An 18,476-nucleotide genomic window follows, 5' to 3' on the forward strand; every position below is an offset into this window, starting at 1 on the left:
CCCTCGGCCAGGGATGTATTCAACTCCCACCTCTGGGAGAGCTTTGACCAGATTCCGGGGGATGTTGGAGACATAGAGTTCGAGTGGACCATGTTCTCTGCATCTATTGTCGATGCTGCTGCCTTTAGCTGCGGCCGTAAAGTCTGTGGTGCCTGTCGCGGCGGCAATCCCCGAACCCGGTGGTGGACACGGGCAGTAAGGGATGCTGTCAAGCTGAAGAAGGAATCCTTGGCTTGTGGGACTCATTAGGTGGCTGACAGGTACCCCGCGGCCCGGGCTGTGACAGAGGCAAAAACCCGGGCCTGGGAGGAGTTCGGTGAGGCCATGGAGAAGGACTACCGGTTGGCCTCCAAGCGATTCTGGCAAATCGTTCGTCGCCTCAGGAGGGGGAAGCAGTGCAGGACACTATCGGGCGGTGGAAGGAGTACTTCGAGGATCTCCTCAATCCTGCCATCACGCATTCCCTGGTGAAAACAGAGGCTGGGGACTCAGGGTTGGACTCTTTCATCACCCAGGCTGAAGTCAGGCTGAGGTGGTTAAAAAGCTCCGTGGTGGCAAGGCTTCGGGAGTGGATGAGATCCGCCCTGAGTACCTCAAGTCTCTGGATGTTGTAGGGCTGTCATGGTTGACACGACTGTTCAACATTGCGTGGCGGTCGGGAACAGTGCCTCTGGACTGGCAGACTGGGGTGGTGGACCGGAGGGTGTGTTCCAACTACAGGGGGATCAAACTCCTCAGCCTCTCTGGTAAGGCCTACGCCAGGTTATTGGAGAGGAGAGTCCGGCCAATAGTCGAACCTCGGCTTCAGGAGGAGCAGTGTGGTTTTCGTCCCGGCCGTGGAACAGTAGACCAGCTCTATACCCTCTACAGGGTACTCAAGGGTTCATGGGAGTTTGCCCAACCGGTTCACATGTGTTTTGTGGACCTGGAGAAGGCATTCGTCTGTGTCCCTCGTGATGCCCTGTGGGGAGTGCTCCAGGAGTATGGAATCGGGGGCCCTTTATTAGGGGGCATCCGGTCTTTGTACAAGCGGAGCAGGAGTTTGGCCCGCATTGCCGGCACTAAGTCGGACCTGTTCCCGGTGCACGTTGGACTCCGGCAGGGCTGCCCTTTGTCACCGGTCCTGTTCATAACTTTTATGGACACGATTTCTAGGCGCAGCCAAGGGCCGGAGGGGTCTGGGTTTGGGGACCGGAGGATTTTGTCTCTTCTTTTTGCAGATGACGTGGTCCCGCTGGCCCCCTTTAGCCAAGACCTACAGCATTCGCTGTGGCGGTTTGCAGCCAAGTGTGAAGCGGCTGGGATGAGGATCAGCTCCTCCAAGTCCGAGGCCATGGTACTCGACCGGAAAAGGGTGGCTTGTCCTCTTCAGGTTGGAGGGGAGTTCCTGCCTCAAGTGGAGGAGTTTAAGTATATTGGGGTCTTGTTCACGAGTGAGGGAAGAATGGAGCAGAAGATCGACAGACGGATCGGTGTGGCTGCCGCTGTAATGGGGGCGCTGTGCCGGTCCGTTGTGGTGAAGAGAGAGCTGAGCCGAAAAGCGAAGCTCTCGATTTACCACTCGGTCTACGTTCCTACTCTCACCTATGGCCATGTTCCTCCGTAGGGTGGCCGGGCACTCCCTTAGAGATAGGGTGAGGAGCTCAGCCATCCAGGAGGGGCTCGGAGTAGAGCCGCTGCTCCTCCACATCGAGAGGAACCAGTTGTTCAAATAAAATCTTAAAACCCCCAAATTTATAATATTCATATTCATAATAGGTGAAAGTGAACGTCTGACCACAATAGTCCGCAGGATGTGACAGGGTTATTTAAGCTCACTAGACTAGAAGTAGAGGAGTGTGTTTAGTTCATTTGCAGAAAAACAAATATTTTTGGAGCATCTTCTATGTATAGATCAATATATATGTATAGATCTACAGGCTTGAAATATTTCTCTGTAGCTTCCAACAAATTTGCAAAACATCATTTTCTGTAGTTTCAGTTGTGGTTTCCATGCTGGGTGTTTTTAAAAGTTGTCAGGAGAAATAATTGTTTATTATTCTTTCCTTGAGACACACACAGACATACACCACATTTCTCATTGCTCAGAATCACTGTTAAGTTAATGTCAAAATATTTAAAGAATAGTTTTCCTGAATTTTTTACCTTCAAAGATGTAAGAACATACTCCACACTGTTTCAGGATTGACATGTTACAAAGGAGATGCAACATCATGGATCAGGATCCAGGTCAGAAATCCTCCTGGCAGCTTTTCCTCACTACAAAAAAAACAAAAAAAAAAAACAATTACATTTAACTACAAAACAAAGAAAAGCTATTATATTTAGTATTATTGGGAAACTTAATTTCAGCCACTGTTACCTGCTATGTTAGTGTGTGGTCTGAAGTACACAGCACTGATGGTGAACAAAAGCAGCCTAATTATGAATTAACTGGTTGGCTTAAACTGAGTGTGTTTAGCTGAGAACAGTTGCTTCATAGACTGATCCTCCCACACAGAAAATCTGCCCTCAGATGCTGTTGCTACTGGATATCAATGACCTGAACAACCCCATGTATTGATCCAAAGATATCTCTGTTTCCTCCTCCCTTCTTTCCACTTGGCCTCTCAACACTTTTCTGTCCTCCTTTACATTTAAGCCCAGTTTCCCTCTTTTCCCACATTTAATCTTTTCTTTACCCACACCCAAGCCTCAGTCCTTCCCTCTATCTTTTCCCCTGACTCGCTTTTCAGCTCTTCTCCTTCAAAGGATAGAGGACATGGCTGAAACAAAGGCCGCTTCTATACCAGCTGAGCCAGCAGGATGAAGAGAAGGAGGGAGGGAGAGGATGGATCAAAATGAGGTGAGGAGGAAAAGAATGAGGGCAAAGAGTAAGGTGGATGGGAGGGCGAGAATAGGATGAGCCTGTAGAGAAAATGAAGGCGACTTTGGGAAAGGGGTGGAGGCCTGAAGTCAGAGAGCGAAGGATGAATCAGGATAAGGATGGGTGGATATGAAAGTATGAAGGATGGGAGAGGCTAACAACGGATGGAGAGGAGATTACAGGGATTGCTCTCACGTTAATAGTGTGATGGTCTCTGGTATCAGCTTGATTGCATGCACAGATGCAAAGACTTAGTCCATTATGAAATATTTCCCAGAAAAACACAAACCCTTGCACTCAAATTTCATCAGACAAAAACTAAATTTTCTAAATCTATGTGGTGACTTACAGGTACAACTTAATGCATTTTCATTTGTATTACCTTTCTGATCTCAGATTATATAAATTATCGGTAAAAGTATTTCTGCTGGCTAGAAATGCAGAATTATGCTTTATGTCCTTTCAAAAAAAAGAATTAAAACTATATGTTTGTTTGAAGGAAGGACTTAGTCAGCTAATCTGCCCAATATGATGGACTGGACTTAAAATGCACAGCCGCACCCTGATCTGCGCACAAGGACACGGTTCTGTGAGAATAGGGGTGGGAGTGGTGTGGGTGGTGGTGGGGGCGTTGTACACACTGCTGCAAAATCATGCAGATTACCTAATGACAGTTAAGTGAATTAATCATTGTCTGTTGCTTCTTCTAAGTATTTATTATTGATGAACTTTTAAATGTCATTCCACCCTGAAAATGTCCCTGAAAGAAAAACAACTGTGACTACAGAGCGGGAAGAGTTGTCCTTCTTTGCATGCACAGCAGAATCTTGTCTGAGGAAATCTTGTAAAATCTTCCCAAATTTTGATGAAGCAGCAATTCACTGTCAAAAAACCTTAGAATAGACTTGTACCAGGACAGGACAAGATCTACAACTAAAAAGCAACTGGCTGCCATTTTTCAGAGATGACAAACAAGCGTGAAGTCAGAGGCTGGGTAGTACTATGACTAAAATGGATTAGCCAAGCTGTGGGATGGTTGTTGGTTGCCTGCGTGAAGAGACAACTAGTGCAGCCTAATGAGACAGCACCCCCAGGCATTTACTCTGATTTAATCTGAAATTTGCAAAAGTGCCTACATCCTTTAATGAGGTCTGGATAACTGAAGTGAAATGCCTCAGCAGCTTTCTTCAACATGGGATGGGTTCCACATGACAAAGAAAGCTTGAATGTCCGGGCATGAAAAAAAAAAAAAAAAGCTTGCAAAGGGTTGAACAAAGATTGTTTATCGAGGGCAAACTTTGGATATTTTACACAGATACCCTATAAAATTCACAATAATGCCTTCAACTTCACATATGATTATAAACTGAAGGATCAGGCTCTCATTTTTAGAACAAACAGATTACACTCTTAAATTTACATTATGAAAGATTGTGTTAGTAACTATGCTTAGAGTTAGGATTGAATAAAAGAGGAACTCCAAAAGCAAAACGCCATGATTTACAAGAACACCACTGATAATCTCGTAGAGAAGAAGAAGAAACGCATTTAAAGCATCATTATTTATTTTATGTTTTATGAAATATTAAGAGAGCAGAATCGCAAGCTGGACACGATTCTTGAACAGAATCGCAGCCTGGCAGCGGTTGGACTCAAGAGTTTAAAGGATATAATCTTGGAAAAGTTGTACGCTCGAGATCTGCAGAAAGTACCAGAAATTTGGCGATTCGCAATTGAGACATACCAGTAAAACTCTTAAGGTAGTTGGAACTTCACAACTACCTGAACCACAACATTAATTGTTTTTCTAAATCTGGCCCCCCAATGTGACCTTGGCAACTTCTGCTAACTGGCTATCGACAAAATATCTCCTGGATGTTATATAAACACGACGCTCTTCCCCAGCACTCCCCTACCAGCTGTGTGCTGATAGGACTATGCGCTTCTATCAGTGTTGACAGTCTAATTCTTGCAAACACACCCAGACTTATATATATTCGCACCCTTTACTTATGTGTGTGTTGCTTACCCCTGCTGAGGTTTTTTGTACTTCAGTCTCTATTCTGCTAAGAATAGACACTGAAATATGATTTTTTTTTCTCCTATCTTACTTTACCTAAATGTGTGATTTCATTACTTTTCATAGATTTTCAGATTTCTCAGAAGGATTATCAGCAAAAGCCAAATATTATTAGTATATGAAAATTTGGACTAAAGCTGTTTTTACACCAATGACTTAAAATTTTTAGATTTTTTAGAAGGATTATACTACAACTTTTTCATACCAGTGAAAGCCAAACATTATTAGTATGTAAAAAGTTTGGACCTAAACGGTTTTCTACCAGTGACCTAGCTACTCTACTTAGTTTAATGTTTAATGTTTTTCCTCATGTACAGCGGTTTGAGTGCCTTTTTGCTGAAAAGCGCTATATAAATAAACTTGACTTGACTTTTATGTCCTGTTCTAGCGCATATCAAATTATCTTTTTGGAAATGTTCCCTGGCCCAGTCACAGGCCTTTACAGAGTCAGGCTATTTTGAATATTCAAATTACCCGGTGTGCCATTTGAAAAGCCATTCTAATGAATGTTTTGCCTGAAGACAAAGCAAGAGCATATTATTCTATTGCTGCATCCAAGTTGAAAAAAGCTTAACTTAACCCCAACATAGGTTTAAGTTGAGAAGAGGGCTCTGTGAGGATATCATGGTGTGTCCAATTGAAATAAATCAAGCAGAAAAACTCCAAAATATCTAAGTCTGTGCATCAATCACTGATTACACTGTGGCTTTGAAGCCTGAAGTAGATTGTTGTTTTTATGATTTGCATCAAGGCTTTTCTACCTGGCTCTCACATTACACTCCACACAAACTGATGTAAACACGAAAGCATCAAATTCAAAATAAGGGAATATTTGTAAAAACCAATAAAGTTTATCAGTATAAACATTAAATATATTGTCTTTAAAAAGGTTTTCCATACAACAAAAATAAAGACCTCAAAAAATTTAAAACATGTCCGCTCACACTGTTTGTTTTTTTGGGTAGCTGCAAGATTTATTCTCCTAATGATCTTGTTTAAAAGAGTAAGTTCTTAAATTTACTATTGGTTCACTAAATTGTGAGGTAGCTGGCAGCTCTATGCAATATTATTTTGTATGTATTTCCTGTTTTAAAAACACTAAACTAAATGTCATTAAAGGTCTTTATCTCACAGGTGTGTCAGTGAAGAAAGCAGATTTCTGCTTATAAAGTAGTTTAAAGGCACTGCCATGTCTTTACACTACAGAGATGCTGGTGAACTTAAAATAAACTGACACCTTTGACTCTTTCAAAGGCAAGAGGCAAAGTGGAAAAAAAAATTCAATGATTCAGTGATTATTCCATATATATATACATATATACATGTATGTTTGTGTGTGTGTTTGTATGTATGTATTGCTTGACCGAACCCATAGACTGAGCTTAATATCAGCCAGCCAGCAAGTTGCTTTTATCAATAATTGAAGCAGGTCAGTGAGCAGGAGGAAAGCAGAAGCTGAATTTGTGTTTTCAACCACCTCTCTATGCTGACAGCACTGAACTGGCTGCTTCACAGCTTCAACCTTCTGTTATGGCCTAACACTGCAGAGAAGCACTTCATAATGTATACATTTCAAACTTTTCAATTTCAGTCAAAATCTTTTGTGAAGGTTGAAAATGCTCAAACTGCATATGTTTTCCTTTTGAAATGTGGACTTTAGCCAGACTGAAGAAAGCAAACATCTACTTAGCATACAGAAAAATAATCTGCAATTCTTACAATTTAATATGGTACCAAGCTCCTACTATGCACTTTTTCTGTTGTTGCAAAGAAAATAGTGTTGGATGGTAGACAGAGGTAGCTAATGTTGCAAAAATACTGCTGAGTTTCTGATCTGTGCTATAATCCTTAATGAAGCAGAAACAGAAATGCATTGTTCGTGAACTTTTATGTATTACAAATGTTGAACTGAATAAAACTGGTTCCCCTCAGATTATTACATAAATCCACTGGTCAAAACAAAAAAGAGGCCCAGTAAGATGGTGCCTGGCAGGCTTTTATGAAATGAATGTTTCTGTGTGAAAAATAAAAGTTGATATGTGAAGCTCCCCAGCTGCAACCACAAACAAACTAATAAAACAGTAATTAGGACATCTGCTGCATATGAAATGGTATCAGAGATGCAAATGAAAAACAGATGTGAAACATTGGGGTCATTCTCCATTATAGCTTGTGACACAGAGGGTGGCTTAAATACAAGTTAGACAGAAAAATGTGTAACAAAATCATCCGGAAACCAATATCCATGTAAGTTTAAGGGACAGCAATCTGTGTGTAACAGCCACTCTGTTCTACCTCCACAAGAGTGGAGGTAGAACAGAAATGGATAATGGATAGTTCACTGCAGCACAGGTCTGTAAAAAAAATAAAAATCACCTCAACTCATTTTTAATTTGCTGATTGATCTATGTTTCAACCCTCATCTGCACTCATTAGCTGTTGGTAATAACCAAAACATGTACAGCACAAATATTAGAGACTATTAGAGTGAAATGAGCATCCTCAGCAGAGTAGCTGGAGGTGATCAGAGAAGACTTGTGATTAAAAGGAGACACTTGTGGTGGTTTGGTCATCTGGTATGGATGCCTTCTGGACACATTGCAAGAGAGTTGTTTATGGATTTCTCACGAATAGCAGACCAGGGATTGGATGGAGAAACTGTATCTCACAACAGGGTTACAAACAACTCGGAGGCAGAAGCTGGGGAGAGGAAGGCCAGATAACCTCTGCTTAGACGGTTGCCCATGAGATCCACATACCTGGGGTGGATGGATGTATGGATGATATTTATTTCAATAGTTGCCATTCTCTGGGTTTTTCTACCACAGATATTTTCATCCATAAAGCTCCAAGCTCAAGAAATGTGAAGTGTATAACAGACAAGCTGTATAATTGGAATGGTGTATATTTTTCAACAAGCATTTGCCTTCTCATTTAAGATGCAACATTATTTTCTTTCTGCTGTTTTTATTTTCTCCATGTTTCTCTCTGATTGGTTTTATTGTCATTGAACCATTCACAGCTGCGTTGTATTGACTGCTGTTACTTCCAAATCTCTACTCCTAACTGCCATGTAATCAACTGTAAGAGATACTTGGTTTGCAGACCAAAATATTTTGTAAGTGGGCAGCAGACATATTAATGCTGAACACCTAATTTTATATTTTTGGACAATGAAAGGAAAGTGGAGCTAAAAGTAAAAAGCACATATTTAAAGGGAGATGTCCTGAACTCCTTGATGTGAGGCAATATTACAAAACCCCACACCATTGTACCATTCTTTAAAATATTTTAGATTTAGTCTTTGGTTACTAAATAAGTCATAATTTAGGCTAGGTTGTTGTTTTAGCTGTTCATAACCAGGATGGGTTAAAGCTTAGAACTGAGAAAAGAGTGCAGGTCCTGCAAGTCATATATTCTTTGTCAAACTGTCAAAAATAAAATTGAAATTTGTCCATAGTTGCTGACACAGTTTATTAAAACCTTAATAATCAGGCCAGGCCTATGTTGAAAAGCTGAGATGTTCAAAAACTTTTGGTCCCTTTAATTCAGAACTAAAAACTATTTTTGTTTTAATCCAAGAATCTGATTAATGAACTCTTTGGTCAGCTTGAAGCTAGAGACTAGACTTGGATGTGATATAAACTGAAAATTATACTTCAATATAAAGTTAAATTTAAATTTGCTTCCAATTTCTGTATTTTAACCTTTGCTTATTTTATTTCTTTAATATATCTATCTTACTACCTTTGTCTTTTAAGCGATGCTTTTTTTTTTACTTTCGTTCAGTCTTTCCATTGATGTCCTTTAAAGGACTTTATATTGCCTTGTGTGTGAACGATGCTGTATAACTTAATTTGCCTTCCCTTACTATCCTGTACTGAACAATTCACAGAGAGTTCCAGTGCTGGGAGGACTGGCATTACTCTTTAAAGTTTTCCACTTCTAAATTATCTCTTTCCTTAGAAAGATGTACATCAAATTGTTTAAACATTGCTTAATAACACCTTCAAAGATTGATTTGCAGCAACAGTTGGACATTGTGATAAAACATTAGTATGTTTTGCTCCAGAGCAACAAACTGCCAGAATACCTGCTATTACAGAGGTGACTACATTTCCTGATTATTAGTTTATTGAGTGCTCAGCAGCACATGGCTGCTAAATGTCCTGTTAAATCTTTTGGAAGCAGCAGAGGTGTACTTATTTTTCCCTATGACCAGGCAATACATCAGAGAGGGAATACATCTGCTAGCACCTTCAAGTAAAATCTGCTAAAGGAAAAAAAACCTGTCAGAGATCCTGTCAGAAAGCAAGACTCCTGAGGCTCACTCTAAAAAGAGACAAGGACATCTGTGAATGATCAAACTTATTTCTGATTCTTCTCAGTCTCTTTTTGTCTATACCTCATGACTCAGTGTAAAAGCTAAACACCAGATGACACCAGAGTGTGTGTTGACTGGAACGGGAGGTGGTTCCTTCCAGATGGACCATCTTTCATCTCTGCAATTGTCATTCTTTACCATCTTTGCCCTCCATCTATGCTACCAACTTCACATTCTGTCATTCTCACCAGCTACCCATACATCTATCCATCTCTGCCACCCAACACCTTCACCCTACTCATCATCCTCCATTGAATCTGCTTCGCTCCACCCCCACTGTGCTGCTGTTCTGGACACTTAAGGATGGATCAGATATTTTTTGTTAGTGTGCATCAAGATTTAAAATGAACTGATAGGAAAACCAAAGGAATCTTTAAAACATAATCCCCTTATCCTTTTTAACTGCTTTATGTCTTATAAGCATAATGTGTTAATGTAAGGTAGTAAGATGAGGTGGGAGGGTATTTTACACCCCTGCAAAAAAGTAAAAGTGTTTTGTGCAGGTTTACTATGACAAGAGATGCTGACACTGGAAATTAAGGGTTGGATGTAATAAGAAAGTGATGTTACATTTCTCAAATGTTCAAAAGAGGTTCTGGGCAGAACTGCCAAGTGGAAGAAGTGATTAACGGTGGAAACATTTTTGGCCATGAGTCAGAGGATCCGATGACATGTCCACTAAGACGGTCCAGATGGCTTCCAGTGTTACTGGTATGACAGGTCAATCTCACTGGAGATGGTTTCTACATGGCACAGGTTGCTTCATGATCTGGGAGCAGGGGCATTAAAATATATGAAAATGTTACAGTGGGTTGTCCTCTTAACTGGGAGTCTTTGTCTTGCAGGAATGATTGAGTCTGTCAGCAGGACACCACTGCCAACCATTCTGCACATTGCGCTGATCTAAATGTAAATTGACACATTTATGGATGTATGGTAAGGGGTCTACAAAAACAGATGTTAATTCCACACCTTGGATAAAGCCGTCATCACAACTTGGAGAAGACGCAGCTCAGCTTACAACTGCTTTACAATGTAGCGGGGTAAAATGCGAATACTTGTCATTTATTCTCCAGCCAAGATTTTGCATGGGAGTCCACTAGGAAAACATACAAACATAAAACCATAAACAATACTTTGCATTGTCCAAATCAAATATAATGACTAAGACAAAACAACCCATATTCTGTAGATGTTGTTGGTTTTTTCTAACAAGACAAACTCATAATAGTGATGTCTTTGACTTTGCATATATAATTCTACCATTTATTAGTGTAGAAGTAGGGCAGGGCAACAACTTGGCCAATCAGTCTTCCAAACATCACCATCCCTTCCTACTGAGATGCATGTTTAGCACTGACCCACATGTTGTAATTATGCTCAGAGTGCATGCAATGTTTCCTTTCAAATCCCATTGTTGAGCTCTTTTCACATGAACATGTCCATGGAAAGAGGCCAGAAGACACCTTGTTGGAGGCCACTTTCCTGATTTTAATGATCTCACAGTGTTTCTGAAGACAAACCAAACCTTTGATTCATAAGGATAAGTAAATGTTGCCATACATTTTAGCAAGAATGCTGAAATATTGTTGTGTAACTTTCCAAGTGCCAAATAAGATCTCTAAAGCCTTAATTGTGATTAAATTTAATTATCTCTGACTAAATAATAAATAAATGTAGATACGTATATCATGCATCTTCAACAAGAGGTGCAAATATACTCTAAATAACATGCCGCTGTCAATTTCAGGGAGAGAATTAATCCAGGTTTTTGTCACCAGTGAGATTCATCATATCTGCCATGAGTATTTTAATGCATCCAATAATATTTATGTGGCTGAAAGAGAAGCAAAGCACTTTCAAAGTGGAACCACAGTGCACAATATCAAATACATGTGGAGAGGTTCATGGTGAATTGTTGATCAGTACTAATGATTTGCAGTCAAGGGAAGAAGAATGTCAGGACAGCAATGTGGACAAGTAATACACTCTTGCTTCCTCCATGGGATTTAGGAGGGGAAGCATCAGTCTGGTGCTGCTAATCAGATCTATTGATTAACTGATCCAATGTAATTGCCCGTAACCTAAATTAACTTGAAATGAATTGAAGGTATGAAATACTGAACATGGTAAAATTGGTTAAAAACCAACTTGCAATTAATATTGCTTCTGTGAAAATTAGCATCTGTGAATCTGGAGGTTATTAAAATGGTAACATGGTAAATATTAATGTTATAAATGTTAAGGTTATCAAATTTAACTTTACTGTTTTCATTCACTGCCTTGATTTTAGCGCCCCTGTTTTTACTTGAGTTTTATCATTCATCGCGTTCCCAATGTAATTTTTGTTACTTCTGGTAGATCGGAATACGGCAGCAGCACCGGTGCGACCGTGGAGTTTTATATTCCATGACTTACAATTTCCCATGATTCATTGCGGGTCACTGATGCATGTGTGGGTTGACGCCTGGCCCCTGGGGTCTAAAGCAACTGAAGAGCTCCTGTAGCTCAAACTACGGACGTTAATAGGGGTTCTGATGGAGAGGTGTCAGAATAGACATACTACGGTGGCTGGGGGGTGCAAACCAACATTGCAAAATTTAAAACACTTTTACAAACCTAAAGACAAAATGAACATTTCAAAAAACTATTTAACAAGATGCAAAACACTTTTACAAGTACCGAAACAAATTTACATTTCAGAAAACAAATTTACATTTCAGAAAACACTTTTACATGTACTGAAACAAATTTACATTTGACAAAATCAACCGGAAAGGGAATGTACCAACGCCTACATCCTTCGAAGGACCCGGTCTACGTGAGCTGTGTCCTTCGTCGACCGCTAAAACCAGCGCCATAGAAAGAGAAAGGGTCCTTCCCTATGGCTAAAACCACTGAGGCCGGAAGTGAGCAGCTGCGGATTGGGACGGTCCAGCCTTTACCAGCTGTTCCCACCCTCTCCTCAGCGTAACAGCTGTCGCCTGGCAACCGTAGCTTCGAGGAGAAAAAAACAGTTAAAGCAGAATGGAGCCGAACTTCTGGTAGTTTTATTTAAAAGTTTTGAGGAACTTCAGCAGTTTTATCGTCGTCGCAGACATCTCCTTTATTTTATCTCCGGCTGAGAGACAATCATGTTCAGGTAAAAAAGATGTTTGATTTAAGTTAAAACTTCTAGCCAATAAACAAAGAGATAGCAACTTTATGGCTAATGTATGTCGACATATTTTATATATATATATATATATATATATATATATATATATATATATATAAACAACAACTTTCAATTTTAAGATATATGGGAATTATAAAGTATTTGATCCCCTCTGGCTGTTCTTAGATAATTATATAATAATGCAGTGTTTTTGGTGTATTAGTATCTACTTGCTTTGATCACTTAAAATATCCAGAAGCATGCCTTAAAAATAATGCGTTTTTCCATCTCCATTCTTCCCTTTTCTAGACCAGACCTCTTTACTGCAGGATCAACCTGAGTGTCCCAGTCCTGAAACGCTTCGTCAACCAGGAGGACACCAGGCCTGATTTTCAGCTGAGCAGGGAGTCTCTGGCAGTGCTGCTTAATCTTTTGCACCAGGATAGGCAACATGGATGGTTGCTACTATTGAGACCTTGGTTTTTCTTTTCTGGCTGGCAAGTGGCACATCCTACAGAGTGGTCTGCAGAGTGTTTGGGATGCCTCGCTCTACTGTCCATCGCATCGTCCACAGAGTTACAGAGGAGATTGTGGCTATTCGTCACCAGGTCATCTACCTTCTAAAGACCCCTGAGGACTTAAGGCAGTGTCCCGTGAGTTTGCAGGGCTGGACGCCACAGAGCTTTTCTTAAAGCTGTGGGTGCAATTGACGGCTGCCATATCCACTTCAGGTGTCCAAGCAGCCCTGATGGTCAGTGCTACAGGAACAGGAAACTCTTCCCTTCCATAATCCTGCAAGCAGTTTCTGAGAGCCATTTTATTGACACGTATGTGGGCTGGCCTGGGTCAGTGCATGACTCTAGGGTGCTCCGCCACAGCCCACTGTACAGTTTATCCTCCTCCAGGGCATTTTATCCTTGCTGATGGAGGGTACCCATGCCTCCAATATCCACTCCCCCTCATCACTCCCTACAAGAGGACAAGATAAGGTGTGGGAGCCCAGCGCTTTAACAGCCATCATTCCAAAAACAGCTCTATAATAGAGCGTGTTTTTGGAATGATGAAAACCAGATTCAGGGCCATCTTCCTGCAAGTGCTGGAGGTGCACCACACCTTTGTACCTCACGTAAGTTTTGACGTAGATCCATTTTATATATACATTATACATAATATATACACATATATGCACCCTCTTTTAAATTGTTTTCAGGTCATAACAGCATGAGCCATCCTCCACAACATCTGCCTTGGTGGTGGAGGAGTTATGGCCCCAGAGGAGGACCCAGAAGAGGCTGTAGAAGAGGATGAGGGTGAGGTCGGGACTGAGGCAGTCAGCGTTGCTCTCTGGCGGGACCAGCTTTCAGCTGAGGTGTCTGCCCTGGAGGAGGTACCACCAGAACATGACTACTGTGTGCAGCCAAGTATAATATTATAGATGTGATTAATGTTTGAGGGGAATAACTAATTGTCATATTTTGTGAGCACCATCTTCTAATTCTGCATATTCCTGATTACATCTTAGTGATGTGGTCCAGCCAGCCCTTTAAACCCATTTGATGGACGATGACGTGGACAGCGGAGAGAGGCATCACAAACATCTGCAGACCACCTGTGTGATGCTTCGCTCACCATCCAGAAAGACAAACCACAGATCTCAGTTGCAGCATCCAATTCAAGTCTCTGACCTTGTGAAAGATTTAGCCACACCACCAGAGACTTTCTGTTCAGAAAGACATTTGCCTCTTTGTTCTGTTGAAGAGGTTTTTCCAGGAACCGGTCACTCAGGTTGATCCTGCTGTCTCCATTGTAAATACTTGTACATAGTTTTATTTTATGCATTTTGTCTTGTAATCTTGATCTGTTTGAATGTTTTCTTCCCCCATTCTGTTTAAAATGCTATTTGTATTTTTCATAATAAATTCTGTTTAGAACTTTAAATGAAGTTGATGTATTGTTAGATCAAATGTAAATAACATTAGTGAAAACATTTTTTTTGAAATTTATTAGAACACCTTAAAACTTTAAGAAACAATCTGAACAAAACTTAATATTATTTCTTATATAGCACTTTATTTCAGTACCATTTTTTCTAAGATGGAAAACAGTCTGTCCATTCTCTGTAGCCTCATGTCCTCCCTGATTAAATGCATCATCTCTGTTCCTCTTTCTTTTCTGACCTCTTCCTGCTGGCTCACTGTCTTCCTTCTCCATCTGGTTGTCCACCGCTCCGCTTGGCCCTGGAGTGTCCTCAGGGATGGAGGCAATTAGGACAGGAGGTGTTGTGGAAGACCTCTGACCCAACACCTCATCCATAAGGACAAACCAGGGCCAAGTAGCAGCAGTGGGCTTTTCACTGACTCCTGACCCTGAACCTGGATACTTAAAAACCTAAAGTTAGATGGAATAAAAAAAAAAAAAAATGACTAAACAGAGAAACCAACAAGACTTTTAGAAATATTTTTATTTTATTTGTGTGTGACATGAGAACTTCTGAACAAACTCTAAATTCTTTTCTTTTTTTTCAAATTGTCCCACATTGTTTTGGCCTGGAAAGGGGGTGACCTTCCCCTGTTGGACCATCTTCTCCAGAATTGTCCTAAACCAAAAGAAGTATGTTAATCACTGGATGGATATTTATGAAAGTTAGAAAGATAGGAGTTATTGAAACTGGACAGAAACTGACTGTAAAGAATGTAGTTATTGTACCTCCAAGCCATGGTGGCTGAGTTTTTAACTCCAGTAAAAAGGTGGTGGTTCTCACCCCTGAGCTTAATAAACTGACCCGTCTGCTCCTTTGTACCTAAAACAAATATGAAAATACCAACAAAAAAAACATCTTGCTTAATATCAGAGCAAAAATAAAGCCTTTTTTAATTTTACATTTGTCTTAATTTGAAGAACATATTAAAATATTTCTATGCAAATGTCTAAAAGAAGCTCTTTCAAACTTGTCACTTCTTTACTGAGATTTACTTGCATTTGGAGGTGTATTCCTCGTCAAGTTTACCTGGAATCAGAAATTATAATACTAACTGAATTATAAATAAACTTTTAAAACATATAGCACATTTCTTCATTAAAAATTAATATTGAAAACCTTATTTATTCTCAATCACACTCTCCAGCGATACAGTTGGATAACATAAAACTGTCCATTTATTCTGGTTAACCTTAATATCACCTGAAATGTTAAATCGATTTTCAGTAACACTTAAAATAATAACATAAACTGTTAGAAATCACTTGTGTTAAACGTTCACTGTGATGACTGCCAGCGGGAGCTTAGTGCCGATAGTCCGGTCAGATCTCTACCGGGCTAGCTCACCTCACAGCCGGTAGGGCTGGTGAGGTGAGCCAGTTACTACGCCGGGAACGGAAAACTCCAAACACGTCGGAGCACGTTTGACATTAAGCGATGTCTAGATAAATCAAGGAGATATTTAACGTCTACATAGTTATATTCCCGCACTAAAAACATTGTAGAAGTTAATTTGTGTCACAGAAAGTGTAATTTTCCACAATTTACTCACAGCTTTTGTTGCTATGGTCCGCCATGGCTTCCCCTGCTTGACCAATCCGCTTCGACCTGCAATGAATGATGGGAAATGATGGGCCTTGAAGGATACTCATGACCCATCCTTCAAATCGGGCAAAAGAAGGACTCATTTGTCGGCCGCATTTGAGGGAGTCTCGGAATGTTTCATGAATTGGGCTGGATAGCTGCAGATTAGTCTGGGTGCTCAGGCTGACCCCGGTGCACCACTGAAAACACCTACAGTGGAAATGCTGTGCAGCTCCAAACTGGTAATCTGGTAAAAAAAAGCTGCACTGTCAAGTGTCAGCAGTTCATTGAGCAGCATATTATTACTGCTAGCTTTCAGTTTAGCTACATCATAAGGTGACCTCATGAGTCAAGGTTTCTGGACCAATGAAGTAACCAGAAACTGTTTGTTCATGATTGGTCTGGGACAGGAAATGCTGACATGCATAAACAGCCAGTATGGGATATTTATCTCGGTTAAATACTGCTCTTATTTTACATCATTGGTTAGTAATGATTAGCAGGAATACAAGAATTTCAAAAATTGTCATTTGATGATTATATGATTGCATGTTTTTAATCAACCTATATAAATTGAAGGAAGCTGAAAATTAATCATACTTTGATAATTCTGCTGTTTTAAAAAGATATTTGGAAAAAGAAAAATATGTCTGACATATGCTTTCATAACATCACCACGTAGTTCCTGGTAGTTAAAGTTATAATTGAGCTCTTACATTAAAAATTAAAATAGCAAAACATTTTAATTCACAGTTAAATGTTCATGTTTTACAAAGTTCCTGCACAGGTCACCAAAATGATTTATTTTGCAGCTAAACAATTTACTGATAAAACAGGCCTCAGAAACTCAATTTCAACTGATTAAATAAAAATATAAATTAAGTATCAAACCTAATTATTACTGACTCCAAACATAATATTTAAAACAAACTTTACTGTCAGACCTAAGGAAAGCTGGTAAAGTCACACTTAAACCCATCAAGGCTTCCATAGCTGCATTGGAAAAGGAATACCAGACCGCTGGTGTGCCAATGATGCACATACAACAAGATACTCATCTCACTCTCAAGTTTGAAAGGTTTAAACTATGTTAGGGAAACTGGTTAATTTATTTGTTTCATTTAGGCTTGCAGCATTTTGATACAGGAGGTGGTCCAGGCATGTGTAAATGTAATCAACCTAGAATAATGTTATTTGTTCCAGGTTGTTAAATCTATGGAGCTGTGTTTCAGCATGTCAGGCAGAATACATGCACGCCAGCCGCCCAAACAGATGGCTTGCTCACTGAAACAGAGAGATGAGAAGAAGAGTAGCTAAAACATGCAGTGGTACTCTCCATCCATACCTTTTTGGTGGGAGTAACCCTATTAGTCAGGCTGTCTGAGGAAATAACAGTCTTTGCAACAATACAATGTCAGTCTGCTTGTGGTGCTCTACAAATAACACTCCTGAAAATCTACCAACAATAGTATCTGTTGCTGCCATCTCCTGATCATAACAATTGGATGGGACTTGGCTACAGGGCTTAAAGCCAGGAAATCCACAAAGTAATACAGGTCCTTCTCAAAATATTAGCATATTGTGATAAAGTTCATTATTTTCCATAATGTCATGATGAAAATTTAACATTCATATATTTTAGATTCATTGCACACTAACTGAAATATTTCAGGTCTTTTATTGTCTTAATACGGATGATTTTGGCATACAGCTCATGAAAACCCAAAATTCCTATCTCACAAAATTAGCATATTTCATCCGACCAATAAAAGAAAAGTGTTTTTAATACAAAAAACGTCAACCTTCAAATAATCATGTACAGTTATGCACTCAATACTTGGTCTGGAATCCTTTGGCAGAAATGACTGCTTCAATGCGGCGTGGCATGGAGGCAATCAGCCTGTGGCACTGCTGAGGTCTTATGGAGGCCCAGGATGCTTCGATAGCGGCCTTTAGCTCATCCAGAGTGTTGGGTCTTGAGTCTCTCAACGTTCTCTTCACAATATCCCACAGATTCTCTATGGGGTTCAGGTCAGGAGAGTTGGCAGGCCAATTGAGCACAGTGATACCATGGTCAGTAAACCATTTACCAGTGGTTTAGGCACTGTGAGCAGGTGCCAGGTGGTGCTGAAAAATGAAATCTTCATCTCCATAAAGCTTTTCAGCAGATGGAAGCATGAAGTGCTCCAAAATCTCCTGATAGCTAGCTGCATTGACCCTGCCCTTGATAAAACAAAGTGGACCAACACCAGCAGCTGACACGGCACCCCAGACCATCACTGACTGTGGGTACTTGACACTGGACTTCTGGCATTTTGGCATTTCCTTCTCCCCAGTCTTCCTCCAGACTCTGGCACCTTGATTTCTGAATGACATGCAGAATTTGCTTTCATCCGAAAAAAGTACTTTGGACCACTGAGCAACAGT

The 18,476-nt window shown here is 40.3% G+C and overlaps 1 protein-coding gene across 3 annotated transcripts in view; it reads right to left on the reverse strand.

Annotated features, from left to right (window-relative positions):
- The window catches only part of lrfn5a (leucine rich repeat and fibronectin type III domain containing 5a), a 186,510-nt gene that overhangs the window by 99,009 nt on the left and 69,025 nt on the right, over positions 1-18,476 (reverse strand). For 2 of the 3 annotated variants that reach the window (XM_047345795.1, XM_047345796.1), the window contains exon 2: positions 2,146-2,259. The exons of the other annotated variant lie outside the window; for it this stretch is intronic. The gene's annotated coding sequence lies outside the window, so the exon portion shown is untranslated. The remainder of the gene's footprint in view (positions 1-2,145; positions 2,260-18,476) is intronic. 3 annotated transcript variants of the gene reach the window in all.

This window comes from Girardinichthys multiradiatus, chromosome 19 (assembly GCF_021462225.1).
Source record: "Girardinichthys multiradiatus isolate DD_20200921_A chromosome 19, DD_fGirMul_XY1, whole genome shotgun sequence".
Taxonomy (NCBI): domain Eukaryota; kingdom Metazoa; phylum Chordata; class Actinopteri; order Cyprinodontiformes; family Goodeidae; genus Girardinichthys; species Girardinichthys multiradiatus.